The sequence below is a fragment of the Dasypus novemcinctus genome, chromosome 19, assembly GCF_030445035.2.
Source record: "Dasypus novemcinctus isolate mDasNov1 chromosome 19, mDasNov1.1.hap2, whole genome shotgun sequence".
Classification (NCBI taxonomy): Eukaryota; Metazoa; Chordata; class Mammalia; order Cingulata; family Dasypodidae; genus Dasypus; species Dasypus novemcinctus.
Window position 1 is genome coordinate 46,667,308 of NC_080691.1, and position 16,914 is coordinate 46,684,221.

The following is a 16,914-nucleotide window of genomic DNA, read 5'->3' on the forward strand; positions in this document are numbered from 1 at the left end:
CCTGTGGGGTTCACTGAGATTTCCCTCTCTCCACAGTAAACAATTCTTGGACTTCTCTGCAGGTTTCGCTCCTTCAAGGAATTTTCCAAATCACTCTACCCTGTCCGTGCTCTCCCACCTTAAACCAGAGTTCATTCTCTGTCTAATTTCCCCAAAAGGATATTGTATTCCAGGGGGCACTGTGGGATCGGAATTGGCTGCTGGGTGGGTCCTACAAAAAGGTGGCTCTGAGGGATGGGTCATGTCCAACCAGGGGGAGACAAGGAGAGTGATGAAGAGGAAGGATGTAGGAGGCAGGAGTAGTAGTTTACTAGGGAGAGATGCAACTGTGGACATCAGTCTGTGACATGAACTGAGGAAGGTTTTCAAGCTCAGTGTGGTTGCTGAGTACCCAGATCATGTGACAGATAGGAAGAGGAAGCTCAAGACCAAGTGAATGTCCTTGAGCTGCAAACTGGAACAGGTCCTGGATGCACCTGGAGCCCAGATATCAGCTTTGGGGTCATCTATGAGGGGTATCAGCAGAAGAACTTGCCTTTGGATAGGCTATGGGGATGATAGTAAGAGATGTGTGGAAGCCCTCAAGGACCAATCTTGACCCTTGAGTTTGAGATTAATCAGAGAGTAGAAGATGTCAGGGAAAATTTAAGAAATCTTAATGAGCCTTGTTAGATTTGTGAGGTCAAAATTGTTGAGGGAAAGAAGCAAGTGTAGAATATCACACACACCAAAATCCTATCACATAAGAGTGAAAATACATAAAATGTGCATTTTTTAGACTTCTTCTGTAAGTCTGCGAATACTTCTCAGGACCCTCATGGCACTGGGCACAGGCTCAAGAGCACTACACCTATATCCACACTGTCATGGTTTATTCCTAAATTGTATTCATTAAACACCCTTGTGGATGCATAAAGATGTGTCTGAAAATTTTGCCACTAAAAGAGCAGGACGCTGCGAAGCAGCATGCTTGGTATTGGCAGGACTGTCCCTGGGGGAAACTCTTTTATCTGCTGGGAGGCATCTGTGGACCCTCTTTAATACATATTGAGGTATCTGCATTTTGGCAGAGGGGTCACTCACTACATTCCAGGAACTCAAACTGGATGGCCTGAGCAGAGGTCAGGGAGCTCTGTGACTTCTGTGAGGGGCTATGGTAAGGGCAGAGCTTAATGGTTGAGTCACCCCCACTCAGCTGCACTGTGTTCCCTGGGAAAAGAGCTATTTCAGGGCAGCACATGTCTCTCTGCCTTACATGTCTCACGTGGGCTCCAGATTCAGGACTCAATAAAGGGACCCAAACTCAGTGTTTCTGGCAATGTAGTTTGTAATTAAGAGTGTCTGGGCTCAGTGAGCAGATTTGCATGAAGTGTCTGTCCCCTTCTATCAACAGGCAGTCTGTGGGATAAAGTCCTTGATGCTACCCTGCCCACCAGTGGGTCTCAGGTGCAGAGCTGTGGGTGTCTCCACCATGGTCTGGGCTCCCCTCATCCTCATGCTCCTCCCTCAATGCCCAGGTGAGACAGCCCTTCATCTGAGAAGGGGTGACCCTTTATTTACAATTCTGCTGATGCACCTGGAGCCTGGTCCTGAACTCAACATCTTTCTTTTCCTTTTCAGGGTCCTGGGCTCAGTCTCCTCTGACTCAGCCTCCCTCAGTGTCTGGGGCTCTGGAGCAGACAGCCACCCTCTCTTATGCTGGAAGCAACAGAGACATTGAGGCTTATAACTATGTCTCCGTGTACCAACATCGCCCAAGCACAGCCCCCAAACTCATCATTTATGATGTCAGTAAACAACCCTCAGGGATCCCTCCTCGCTTTTCTGGCTCCAAGTCTGGCAGCAGGACCTCCTTGAGCATCTCTGGACTCCAGCTCGAGGATGAGACAGATTATTGCTGCTTCTCAAATACAACCAGTATCACTAACCCTAGTGGTTCAAGTTCATGGGGATGTATAACAAAAACTGCCTCTAGCCCTCAGCATCTGCCACCCTCACACAGTGTGTGGGGTCTGACTGTCGTCTTCACTCTACACTGACAGGATTCCTCATGGTCAAGCACAAAAGTGAATCTATCTCCCAGGGGACCTGGCTCACCAAAATGCAAAGTATATCTCCCTCTGTTCTGTGATGTGGCCTGTGGCTGTAAATGCCATCTCACTCCATGATGGCCAAAACAGGGAAGGGACAGTCACTTCTCCTTGCACCTGAGACAGTCAGGATCACCTCATGTGAAGACATCTTCTGTTCAACTGCACATGGGTTCAAGTACTCCTGGGTCCAGCATCACATGTCTCCTATCATTCTCCTCTCTTTGTCTCACCTGGGTCCAGAACATCCATGCATTCATTTTCTTGTGCTGCCTTAAGAAGTTATCATGAATTTTGTGCCTTCAGATGACACCCATGTACTATGGTTACCTGTAGTCAGGACTCCATGCCATCCTTTTAGGGGTATTCTACTAAGGGTCTTTCCAGGCTGAACTTAAAGAGTTAGATTTTGTTTTCTCATCTAGAGGCTCGGCTAGTGGAGACTCTTCTTCCACCTCCCTGGTGGAATTCATTTCCTAGCTGGTTTTTGAGGACTGTGGACTGACAGCCTGCATCAAGGCCTAGAAATTGACCACAGGCCCTGCCAGGTATAACTCTCATTGGGTGGGCAGAAAAGAAATGTTTGCATCTTGAGGCTCAGCATAGAAACTGCCTCTCCAATTACTAAGATGGTATCTTAAATAATGCAATGTAATTATTCGAGTGACATCCTAATATCTTTACTCTATTTTCATGTTTAAAAGCCAAAGGATGCTCCCACATTTCATGGGAAGAGATTAACATTGGTGGCACTCTAGGGTTAACTGAGGTTGCATCCTCACCTGGTCTTAAACATGGAGCAGCCTCCCTGAGCATCTCTGAACTCCAGCCTGATGATGAGGCCAATTACCACTATGCATCAGGTTCAAGCACCAGCATTTCCCACAGAGGTCCAAGTTCATGGGGAAGCAAGTTCAAAAACCTCTTACTCTGGAAAGTGGATGTAGCTCAAGTGATAGAGCTTCTGCCTACCATATAGGAGGACCCAGGTTCAATCCCTGGGACATCCTGGTAAGAAGAAGGAGAAAAAGCATGCCCATGTGGGAGCCAGTGCCTGTGCAAGGGTCCACGTGGAGAGCGAGAGACTACATGGTGAGCCAGTGCCTGAGCAAATGACATGCAACAAAATGATGATGCATCAAAAGAGAGACAAGGGGAGAGTCAAGGTGAAGCACAGCAGAAACTAGGAACAGAGGTGGTACAATTGACAGGGAACCTCTCTCCACATCAGAGGTCTCCAGGATCAAATCCCAGTGAATCCTAGAGGAGAATGATGAGAAGAGAAGACAACACAGACAGCAAAAGCAACAGGGTGGGAGAAGGGGAAGGGGGAAAATAAAATAAATAAATCTTTTAAAAAAAGACAACAGACAAAAAAAACCCTCTTACTCTATCTAGACACTACAGCAGTGTTGACAGTCCAGGAGTTTGTTGCCCTACCAGTGGGCCCTACTTTAGAATTTGTGATCCACAGTGTGACAGAGTTGGACTCAGTTGTGGTTTCCTTACACATGGTTCCTCTGCCCCTTCTGTTTGAACCTAGAGTTAGTTCTAGAGTTGAAAAGTGTATGTCCAAGAAACTTAAATCTTCAAACTGTCCATACACCAGGTGAGCCCTGAATCTCAACAAAGTTACAACACCTACTCTCTAGTTCATTGGACTCACCCAGAACAAATAACAAGATGATGATGAACAATGACCACCCCAAGAAACAGAGAGATTCCACAACTGCAAGCAATATATAAGCCCTCTCTCAATTAGAGGCAGAATTGACATCACCATAACAATCCTCAGGATTAAGGAATGAACAATGGACTAGAGTAGACTTACTGGTATTCTACTATAGACTTATTGTGATTCTAGCAATGGAAGAACTTTTATCATTGATATGGAGGCAACAACCACTGGAGGTTCTGAGGGAAAGGAGAGGGAAAAAAAGTGTAATGTAGGGCATTTTTGGGACTTGGGAATTGTCCCCAATGACATTGCAAAGACAGATCCAGACCATTATATATGTTGTCATAACTTACAAAATTGTGCGGGAGAGAGTGTAAACTACAATGTAAACTAAAAACCATGCTCAGTGACAGTGCTCCAAATCATGTTCATCAATTGTAACAAATGTACTACACTAATGAAGTATATTGTTAAAGTAGGGAAATATGGGAGGGTTAGGGAGTGGGGCATTTAGGAATCCCATATATATATGATTTATTTTAGTTATTTATGCACCTGCCTTGTGGCTTGCTTGCTGTCTGCTTTCTGTGTCCATTCGCTGCACATTCTTCTGTGTCTGCTTGTCTTCCTTTGTTGCATCATCTTGCTGTGCCAGCTGTCCATGTACATGGGCCACCAGCATTCTGTAGGCATGGGCCATCAGCTCTCTGTGGGCACAGGCCAGCTTGCCTTCACCAGGAGGCCCTGGGAAGCAAATCCAAGGCCTCCCATATGGCAGACAGGAGCCCAATTGATTGAGCCACATCTGCATCCTCCCTATATTTTTTATGTATAATTTATCTAATTTAGCATCTTTTAAAAAGAAATTTTATGCAATAATGATGAAAGAGGTTGATGTGGGAGGAGTGGGGGGTGGGGGTGGGGTATGTGGGAACCTCCTATATTTTTTAATGTAACATTTTTTATCATCTATGCACCATATAAAAAAGACAATTTAATAAAAATAAAGAAATAAAAAATTAAAATATGTTTTAAAAACCTCTCACTCTGTTATCTCCTGTCTCCTGTGTTCATTTCCTAGGCCTGCAGGGGCTTCAGCAGGGGTGACCCCACAAAGTCATTGTAGTTCCTTACAATAAAGTGAGAAACACAAGTGGTCCCTGTGCTACTTGTCTTACAAGAAAGTAAAATAAACCTCAATTTTTCCACTCAAGTCATCTGAAGTTGTAGATCTGCCTTGCTCTTGAGTGTTAAGAACAAATCCATATCTTAGTCTCTTGTGGGAAAATTCTGCAAATTTTGCTAAGGGGACCTCAAGAAATCACAGGCTTGGTCTTGTCTTGTCTTTCAAGATCTCTTACCTCAAACTATCATTATTTCACAATGTGAGCCAAGGGACTTCCTACATGATCTAACCTTGGACTATCCATCTCAAGACCTCTCTCTCCCCTACGATCTCTGACTGCTGTTCTTAGCTAAATTTCAAACCTCTGTTCAGTACTTCCTTAGGCTGGCTTGGAGAGAAGTGGTCCCTCTTTCTTCATGAATAAGCCATCAGTGATGTTTCTTCTAGTGGGAGTGTGGAATTTTGAGATTATTTATGAATTCCAAAAAGAGATACAATGTTAGTAACCTGGTATGTTCCTTTGGGCATGATAACCCTTTGATTGCATTAGATTCAGCTGATATGTTTGATTAAATTTTGTTAATATTAGCACTTTGATTCAACCACATCATTAGAGTGTGACTTAGTATTAAGTTTCCACCCCCTCAGTAGGCTGATAAAGCAGACTCGCACAGGGAAGCAGATACACAGAGAAGAACCAAGAGAAAAAGAGACAGCTCATTAGACATGAGGAGGCTACTATAGCTGATCTTGTGAAGAGACCAGAGCAGCTGAGTCCAGAACAAATTGAGCCCCAGGGAGAGAGATGAGCTTTATGCCAGCCTACAGCTGAGATAGGAAGAAACTGAGACCATGGAGCCTTACAAGGAAAGAGGGAAGGCTGAACACTTGCAGACATCATCCACCATCTTGCTTCAACATGTGGCCGAAGACTTTGGGTGCGAAAGTACCTCTTATGGTACCTTGAGGTGAACTCTTTAGGGCCTTGTAATTGTAAGCTTCTACCCCAAATAAATACACTTTATAAAAGCCAACAGAGTTCTGATACTTTGCATAATCATCCCTTTGACTAACATAACAGGGAGTGTTTTCTTTGAAAATGCCATCCAAAATGATACATGGCTACAGACTGAATGCAGAAATAGGCCTGAGAATTCAACTTTCTTTATTATGCCAGAAAATGAAGAGATGAGCTGAAATACATAACAATGCCTCAGTTCATCATAAGCTATTTAACATTTTGAAAATCAAATCTAGTTTAAAGAAATAACATGTTCTTTTTTCAAAATTAAATTTTATTTTAGTATATCATTCATACATGAATATACATTAACCATAAATATATAGTAAAATTTATGAATTTATAAAGCAAACATGTGCATCACCCTACAAGGTTCCAATACATCTCCCCACCTCCAACATCTTCCAATGTTGTGAAACAGTTGTTACAAACTCTGAAAGAACTTCATCAAAATAATTGGTGTATTTTCCCCGCAATACACCCAATTATTAACACACTATATTAGCATTGCATATTTGTTATCATTCAGGAGAAAATGTTCTTACATTTGTTCTGTTAACCCCAGTCCATGTTCCACCACTTGATTCCCTATTGTTGTACAGTCTCATGGTTTACTCAGTCCATTCAAAGTGTATACTCAGTGGCTCTCATTTCATCACAATTGTGCAGTCATCACCACAGTCAATTCTAGAACATTTTATTTACTCCAGAAGGAAAACTCCTATACATCCTTATATCTCCCTATTGTTTTCCGTTAGAATTGATGTTCTTTTTATTTAGGTATGAGGAGTATAATACTGTTTTTTATAAATTAAATATTTTTGTTTTTACAGTTTTAACTAATATGGTAATCATTACTAGATATTACCTATATAAATAAAATATTTGGGATATACTCAGTAATTGTTAAGAGGATAAAAGATTCTGCCACCAAAAGAGCTTGATAACTGCTGACCTAGAAAGGAATCTAACAAATTAAAAACACTGTTTTTCTCTCAAGTGGTGAGAAGTTTGGTAAGGACACTTTTCTCCCTGGAATGGTTAGCACCCAGCCCACAGTTATCTCTCTCCACTCATTCCAGCTCACAGAGCCCACGTTCTCAGGATATTCATAGGTAAGCAGTGCAGAGGACAAACCCAATGTTATCCCCTGGGCAGGGCAGTTGCAGATGTATAGGGGCCCCCAGACAGGGAGCCTCAGGGCAGTGGGATCCAGCTGCATTCTGGCCTTAGTCCCATTAACAACTACAGGAGCAGACTCAATCCCAGTGAGATTCCATTTGATTTTCCTCTCCACAAGTGTAAGTTCCTTGGGTGTCTCTTTGGTTTTGCTCTTTTGAGATGTTTTCCAGTTCTCAAAATCTCCATGTACTCATGCTCTCCTCCAGAACAGACTCCTTGTCTAGTTTGTATAGAAGTTCCTTACTCACCAGGTGGCACTGTGGGAGCAGAATTGGCCATGGTAGTTTCCCACAGAAGGCAGATGGACTGAGGGCAGTGCCACAGTGAACCAGGGTCAGACTGAAGAGGAAGTTGGAGAGGTGGAATGGAGAGACAGGGTCAGGGGTTTGCTAAGGGAAAATTACAAATTGTATGTTAGGTTTTTACAGGACCTGAAGGACGTTACCGAGTTCCCTGCAGCTGCTTATGGACACTGTCCTAGGTGTGATGGACCACAAAGCAGGATAATTGGGGGCTCTTTGTGTTGATCACCATGGGAGGACCTGACTTGTCCCTGGGTGGTAGTGGACAGCTTGGGGATATCCTACAAGTTAAATCATCAAGACTTGCTTTTTGGAATGGATGTGGAATTGAGGAAAGGGAGGGGTCAAAATCACTTCTAGAGCATGGTCTTGACCCCTTAATTTGGGAAAAATGAGAGATAGTAGGTACCAAAAAAAAAATTTTAAGAAGACTTATTGGGCTATGTTAGATTTGATAGTATATTTTTCATTTTAAAAAAGTAAATACAGAATTACACTCACAATAAATCCCTATACACATAAAAATTAGAAATATATATCATATCCATGTCATATTCATTTGATACCTCTTTGCAAACACCTCCAATGGATACTCTGGGATGCAGGGGATAGAATTGTGACTGCAATGCTGGAATTTGCTTCTGGATGATTTTTTTCTCATTCTCATTTATATCCATAAACACCCAAGAAGCTTGATAACAAAATGAGCTGGGCTACAAAGAACCTTCAGGGACTGGTGTTAATTAGCAGGAGTTCCCCTGGTGGGAAACTCTCATGTTCTAGAAGGGAGCTGTGGATCAGCGACATGGCAGGGAGGCTTCATTTGGGCCCTGGAGTCACTCCCATAGTCCCAAGGCTCACCCAGGATTGCTCAGCACAGAGGCCCGTGGGCTCTGCCAGGTATGTGAAGGGCTTAGGCTGAGTGACTTAGGTCAGGCCTGGTTTGCAAGTCTGTGTCCCAGGGACAGCCTGAGAGCTCTCTTAGGGGGGAACTCATCTCTCAGCCACACACTTGTTGCAGTTACCAGAGGCATACCAGGGCTTCTGAAGGTCCCACCCTGAAGGCTCACTAGCCTGAGGGTGCTGTGAAGGAAGTCAAGGCTCCATGAGCAGATTTGCATGAAGTCCCCACTCCCCTACAACCCAGGCAGCCTGGTGTAATAAAGTCCCCCGAGGCAGCTCTGCCCATCTGTCACATGTTCCTTGCTCAGTTCACAGGGGAGACCCACTGACTATTGGATAATGGGTGACCTCTCTTTATGCCTCTCCTGACTTACCTGGAGCCTGGTGCTGATCTCACCATCTTTCTTTTCCTTTTCATTGTCATGGGCTCAGTCTACCCTGACCCAGCCCTCCTCAGTGTCTGGGGCTGTGGGACAGACAGGCACCCTCTCCTGTGCTGGAATCAGCAGTGACATGGGAGTTATGATGAGGTCTTCTAGTACTAACAGCACCTGGGCATGTTCCCCAACCTCTCATTTATTACACCAATAAATAACCTCAGGGATCCCTGGTAGCTTCTCTAACTCCAGGTCTGACAAAATAGCCTTCCTGAGTATCTTCCCGCTCCTGTCTGAGGATGAGGCAGACTATCAATGCATGTCCTACTGGAGCAGCAGCACTTTCTTCAGTGGCCCAAGCTGATGGAGAAGTGAGACTTAAACTTGTCCTGAACTCACCAGCCCCTCCCAGCTAATTTAATCTCTTATTTGTTTTCTTTTGCTACCATTTTATTTTGAAATAATTACAAACTTATAGAAAACAATACAAAATAATATAAGAACTCCTGTATATCCTTCACACAGTTTATACATTTTTAACATTTTTCCAATGACTTTTCTGTCTCTTTCACTTTGTGTCTTTCATGCTCTCTATGAAAAGTTCCATTTAAAAAAAAAATCACCTTTTAAGGGTATAATTGAGTGGTGTTACTATATCCAAAGTACTGCAGATATTTCCTCTATTTACAGAATATTTTCAACACCCTAAAAAAGGACTCCGTCCCCTTTAGCAGTCATTCCCCATCCCCCACCCCCAGCACCGGGGAATGTTAATAATCCATTTTCTGTCTCTATGGATATGCTTTCCTTGGCTATTTCTTACAAAGTTTTTAATACAGTATGTTGCCCTTTGTGTTTCTGCTCGTCTTCTTAGGATAATGTTTCCAGGCTTATCCATGTCATGGTATATATGAGCTGTTCATCTATTTTATGTCCCAATAATATTCCCTTTTATGGTTGTACCATATTTTTTTATCCAGTCATCAATTGATGGACTCTAATTATGATTATTTTCCCTTTTCTATAGAACCATAGGATTATGGAATCCTTTCAAGGTGAGGATATTGGAAATCATGACACAACCATGACTTCACAGAAAAAGATAGAAAATACAACCAGTACTTCCCTCTAGGACTTTCTCTAGGAGAGGCCAATGCTGCTCTCCTGTGTCACTCTTTGAGCTTTCTGAGGAGCCTCTTGTTGAGGAGCATCTCCCTTCCTTTCTACCTGCTGGACATGCACTGGACAGGTGGGAGGTGGCAGGGAGGGGGGGAGGTCCTGCACCTCATACTCGGCGTCATCAGGTCAACATGGGATGACGTTGTCATGCCTTTGGTTCTTTCCTGTTCTTTTCCAGTTTCATTGTTAATAATTCTGGTGATTTTGCTCCCACCACCTTCAAGCCCACAGAGGCTACTCTTTCACTTTCTACTGATCATTTCTCATGGAAAGTTTATCCAGTTCTGTATATATTCTGTGGCAAATATTCTACGTAGATAAGGATAGAAATTCAGGTGCAAATCACCTTTTAAATCATTTTCTATTATTATGAAATATATCCTAAAAATGAAAATGAATGAAATGAGTCTTTACAATTCACACAGTTATCATAAATGGACACACATGCTTCCATTCGTACATCTATCTCCCAGTGCCTCTTCCCAAACACTTCCATCTAATTCTTTGGCCAAGGAAAATATTCTGAATTTGGGATTGGATACTCCATGTCTTTTCTTTACATTCTTTCCACCTAGGGATGCCCACCCAAACAAATTATTTGTACTTTTGAATAATGGGTATCAGCCAACAAACCAGCCATGTAATCAAAGGCATTGTAATTTTTAGGCCAAGTCCACAGAGATATGAACCTTAACTGAGACTGTGGTCACAGTGACATTTTGGGTACCCTGAAAATAGGGTCTGGTTTGAATCAGTATCATGTTGTGGGGTCAGTGTTGGCTGAGCTTCTCTGGGGTTTCCAGAGTCCACCAGCAGTGTAGAGTCCATAGCTGGGCCTCGGGCATGGCAGGGGTGGAAGCTTCCTACCAGCTCCTGCCAGGAACCTTGTCAAGACATCAGTTGCCCCATGTTTTATGCTGCTTAGCTCTATAGGATCCCCAAGAGGAGTCTGAAAACACTCCTGAGGAAGGGGGAAAGATGATATTCATGGCTGAGGGGTGCATCGGGACATGAAGGAGATCAAAGAAGCTCTTCAAGTAATGGTCAAGAAAAGCCTAGTACAGATGGGCAAGTTCTGATAAGAATCTGGGCCAGACACGCCCCAGAATTATATCCTATAACCATGTCCTCTTGAACTACCCCTCCACATCTTGCTTTGAAGAAACTATGTTTGAATACCCTGGAGGAGTTGGTTTATAGCACATTGCTATTTCCTCAGATGACCCAGCTCCCCACCTCCTTTCACTTTCTCTGAATCTATAACATAGACTTTAGGAGAATCACAGCAGACTCAGGATTCTGGAGCAAAATCCTACCATCCTCTACAGATAAAGTACTCTCCTTTTGAGAAACAGCTTTTGGTCTGCTACTGGGCCTTAGCAGAAATCAAATGCTTAACCATGGGACAACAAGTTACCATGAGATCTGAGTTAAGAGCATGAACTGGGTGTAGTCTGACCTACAAAGGCATAAAGTTTGGGTGTGCACAGCACTACCCCTTATGAAGTGGAAGTGGTACATACAAGATCAGGCTCAAGCAAGCCCTGAAGGAACTAGGAAGTTATATGAAGTGACCCAAATGCCCATGATCCACCCCTACTCCCACCATATTACTTTCTCTTTCCAAACCCAAAGCTATGACTTCTTTGAGAGTTCCCTACAATGAGTTAATCAAGGAAAAGAATATTCAGGTCTGGTTTACTGACAGTTCTCTACAATATACAGGTACCACCTGAAAGTGGACAGTTGCAGCACTGCAACCCCTTTCTGGGACATCCTTGAAAAAAAATGTTGAAGGAAAGTCCATCCAGTGTGTAGAATTTTGAATATTGTATCTAGCTGTTCATTTTGCGTGGAGAGAGAAATGGCTGGAGTTGCATTTGTACCCTGATACATGGGCTGTGGCCAATGGTTTGGTAGGATGGTGAGGGACTTGGAAGGAACATGAATGGAAAATTCATGGACATTCATTCCATGATTAAAAGTGACAGTGAGAGAGCAATGAGCCCAGAGCTGGATGAGAATTGTGGCTAACTGTGCAAAAGCAAGAATATCCTGTGAACTAGAATATATGTGCACCAATTTTACAGGGTGGTAAGAATATGGAGAAGCATGGGAAAATACAATTAATATAACCTATGATGTATAGGTAACAGCAATACTATAATATTCTTGCATCAATGCAATAGGTGTACTGTATTAATAATAGTGGAGTATGGGAAAACATACCAAATGCATACTATGGGCCATATTATCACAGTTAGTGATAATAGTCTGATGATATAATCTCATAATCTATAACGTATGTTCTACGATGATGTGATGTATTGGGGATGGGGTGTTGCATGGGATTTTTACATATGTGCATAACTGTTTTGTAAGTTCACAACTTCTGTAATAAAATATATATTTTTTAAAGTGATAACGAAGGAGAAAGAAGCCATACAGGCATAAACAACACATGTGCAAGGAGAGAGAGGTTGTGTCAGTTGGTCTCATCCTGTAGGACCTATTTCACCCTTGGATGGAAATGACCACAAGGCAGGCCCAGAAGGTGTCTGAGGGCACTGGTTCCAGATGGAGAAAACAGGTTGCCCTAAGTTTCATTGCCTGGCCTCCCCTGCTTCTTGACTTCCTCACCTTCGCTTCCCTGGTTCCTCTCTCCTTCTGCAGGGGGTCACCTCTAGTTCCATTATTCTCTGCTGCCTCCCTCAATTTCATATACCTCCCCCTCCTCCATGCCCAGCCCTGCTCCCAAATCTTCCCATCAGCATCTTCCCAGGCTCTGTTTTCCTCTACTGGAATCTCCATCATCATCCCTCTTTTCCTGACATTGTCCAGCCCCAACATCTGCCCCTCTGCATGGTCTCTGATGCCTCACTCTGCTCCATGCTAAGGCTCAGCACAGGAAGCCAGGACCAGAGACTCTGTCAGGCACTTAGGTCACCACCTGGCTTCAGAAGTCAGGGGACTTCAGGCCAACTCCCCTGAGGTTTCCTCCCCTGATGAGGCATGTCAACTTCAGGGCACCAGCCTGAGCCCTGTCAGTCCCTCTCAGAAGCTTCCTGAAATAGGCCAGTAGAACAACCCAGGTGATGACACACAACCCAACTCTGATGAGAACTTCTGGAGCCTTTCTCCTGGTCAGACCTCACTCCCCTTATGCATGTCTCCTTTTATGGATAAAGGTCTTCCTGACCCAATAGTATTATCCTTGCTCCCTATTCCATTTATTATTTGAAATGGATAGCTAGGTGTGCCAAAGAAAAATTCAGAGTCAACTTGAGTATTGAGCAAAGAGTTTTATTCATTCATTCACTTTATGTGTAATCCTTTTAAGGGAGCTAAACTTCTAGAGGAACTAGTTCATTATTAAAAAAAGAAAGAAAGAAACACAAAACAGCCATATCTAAAGAGGAAATTCAGAAAATTCTGTGTTTTTTTTCTCTTGAATTAAAGTTGTTCTCTCTCGTTATAATCACAAGCTACCTGCAGAGGGCAGTGTTGCCATGAAATTGAGGTTGTGATGTCTGCCCTTGGCCTGAAATGTGATGGATCCATTATTTTTGGACAGGTTATGAAACTACAGTTCGAAGGGCCCAGTCCCAGCGGGAGGCTGTTACTGTCAAATGGGGGGGGGGGGGTGATGACAGTGATGAAGCTCACAATGATGGAGGCACATGGGGAAATGAAACACAAAAGCTGCTCCATTGACTGTGTCTCACATGCCCTCCAACCCAAGGAGGACTGAAGACAACTGGCAGATTAAGCCCAGATTAGAAGCAAGACCTCTATGCTGTCCTTTCCTCCCAGCCCTCCAAGCTGGTTCTTCAAGGGTTGGCTTTTGGCTGACAAAACCTGGTAGCCCTGGTGTTTTCTGGGCAGGATTAATCCACAGAACTGTGCTGTGCTGTAGGACCCTAGCTCCAAGGTTCATGGCAAACCAGTGTAGTGGACTCTGTGACATCCATATGGCACCCCTCTTCAGGGCTGATAGCCCTTCCCTGCAGCCCTGGGAGCCCCAGCAGTTCAATGCATTGGTCCTCAGTGAGTTTTATGGTTGCAGAAAACTGCAACCTAAGATTGTGGTCACAGTGACATTTTTGGTCTCTAAATTAATGTCAGTTCTGAGCAATCCTGAAGTGTCTGATCATTCCCTTTTCTCCTGGGGAAAACTGGGAGGAAGATTAACAGTATAAAATTTTGGGATTGTAGCAGGGTGCTTCCCAAAGGAGACCCAGGCATCCCTTCATTCTAGTGCTTCTGGGTCTGCAAACTGTCTTGATCCTGGGAATTGACTGGGGACACAGGACTCTCTGTTTCTCTTCACTCGATCTAGAAATTTTCTGCTTATACAAATCAGGAAAGAATTTAGTGGACTTTCTATTTCACTTATACATATCCTACAATCACCTACCAATATCACAGGTTTCTCCATGTCAGATCACTCTGATTCCTGCTTTGAGTCTACCATCATTACATTGGCCATGCCTACTAGGTCTTTGTCTGTTAAGTGCTGCCACATGGCTCCTGACACCCCAGGATCCAGTCATCCCCATTGTATTCAAGAATCCAAGATCAGTCACAGCAGTTCTCACAGTAATATTTGACCTACAGAGAAAAGTAACACAGAGCTCTCCAGGGATGATAGAACTCTTCTTAAATTAACTCCTCATTGTCCTGGTGAAGGATGTGTTCTTTGGACATTTATGGGAGCAGGAAGGGGGATCAGCAGGTCTTCCATGGTAAATCCACTCTAACACTCCAGGTTCTCTAAGCCTTTGGATGTCCTCAGCTACATTAAACCAGGGAAGTATTGACATTTCAGGTTCAGACAACGTTGGCTACCTTTTGGTCCATGCTTTGCCGACCACACAAACAAACTTTTAAGGTAGGAGTTTTTAACCTTTTTTGTTCCATGGACCCTTTTGCCAGTCAGGTGAAAACCCCGGACCACTTCTCAGAATGTAGCAACAGATAATTTTACGACACTCATCATTGGCATGTCTTTAAATTAAATTGTAGGATTATTCAAACTTAATTCATGCTCATGTACCCTCTGAAATCTTTCTATATACCCCTTGGTGATCCATGGACCCATGGTTAAGAACCCCTGCTTTAGAGCCCTTTCTAACCCTTTGAGCTACATTGGGAATCCAGAATCTCTGCCTAGCAGGACCATATCAATAAATTCTGCCTGATCCAACTGTACATCCCTGTCATCCTTATCCCACAGCCTTAATATTCATTTTTGCCCATATTATCCTGATTTCTGCCTATATGAATTGGCAAGGTCAAACAGTTCTTTTAGAATGTAGTACACTTCCTCATGGGTCACACTTTTTATCTCACATTTCAGGGACTGTTGTAACTTCAGTCTATTTATAAATCTCGAATAAAAAGAATGAGTAATGTCTTGCAAGCCTTCTACCTCAGGAATTCTATTTTAGTTCCATCTGGTACAGGACTAATCTATTTGAAAGGAGGTGTGAGGCTTTTTCTTTAGCAGAGTCACTTAAAGGTCTAACACAGCAATTGAAGGTGTAATAACTGGTTCTTCAGGTCAGACCTGAGGTGGGGTGACTGAATCCTAATGTGGACAATTACAGGATTATATGGCAAAGTAGACTCAGCAAATCTATAGATTCAAGGTCCTCACCTTCATCATTATCAGCCCATATGTCCCCATTCCTATTTTCAGGATTTCACCCATCCTAATCAGTCTCCTTACATTCCCAGCAGACACTCTGAAAGGTTGGGAATTTAACTGGCATAGCAATTCACCCACTCATACAATGAGTCTTGGAGTTTGTTTTTTCAGAAATTTCAGGTCTACAGCCTCAAGAAGGAAGAGTTTCTTTTAGGGCATGCTTAGAAATGTTCACATCCCTCACATGCAGCTTGAGCATGGAACTGAGAGCCTTGTGCTCTTACCTTTTTTTTAAACCACTGTATCCAGTCTATTTATGAACAACTAACCATCATTATTCCTTTTAACTTCACAAAACTGTGTTAAGATATCAAATACACTATCACCCAGAGCCTTGCCTCTAATAGGCTTTTTTTTTTCTTCTTAAAAATGTTTGGTTGATTTATAAGAGCTGCTCTGGACTGTTACCATTTGTTTACAATGAGGAATTATCTAACTGTGAACATACAGTACATGGCAATTAGAAGCCATCATGGCAAGGAAAATACACAACCTATCTGCTGCAGCCAACACAAAAATAACCAAAGAACAGTACGGAAAATGGTAGGGATTAAGGTAGGAGTTTAAAAAATTATTATTGTAAAAGAAAAAAAATGACTTCAGAAATCTTGAAGGAAAGGAATACCTTGCACTATGGAAAAAGACACCAGAATACAATTCCCATTGTGTGATTCCAGGCTTTCCCCATCTCTTCAAAGGACAGAGATAGGAAGACTCCAGAAGCCAACAAGTAATTCAGTAAAATGGAAAAACTTAGAAACCCTACAAATATGATTAAAATCAAACTTGTTTTGCTTTAAAAATGTTTTTAATACATCAAAAGTCCTGCTTTCCAGGAGGATTGCATCCAGCATCCATGTGGAATCTAAGGCCCCTTTTGATATAGATGTGGAGTGGACACAACCAATCCAAGGTATACAGGATGGAGGAATGGAGTATGGATTAGAGTGGATTTACTGATATTCTATTCATCAACTATTGTGATTAGTAATCGAAGAAAAGGTGGTATTGGTGTGGAGAAAGTGGCCATGGTGGCTGCTGGGGCTATGGAATGGGAGGAAGAGATGAGATGTGGGGGCATTTTTGGGACTTGGAGTTGTCCTGGGTGGTGCTGCAGGGACAGTTACCAGACATTGTATGTCCTCCCATGGCCCACTGGGTGGAATGTGGGAGAGTGAGGGCTATGATGTGGACCATTGACCATGAGGTGCAGTGGTGCTCAGTGATGTATTCACCAAATGCAATGAATGTCTCATGATGATGGAGGAGATTGTTGTTATGGGGGGAGGAGTGGGGTGAGGAGGGTGGAGGGTATATGGGGACCTCATATTTTTTTAATGTAATAT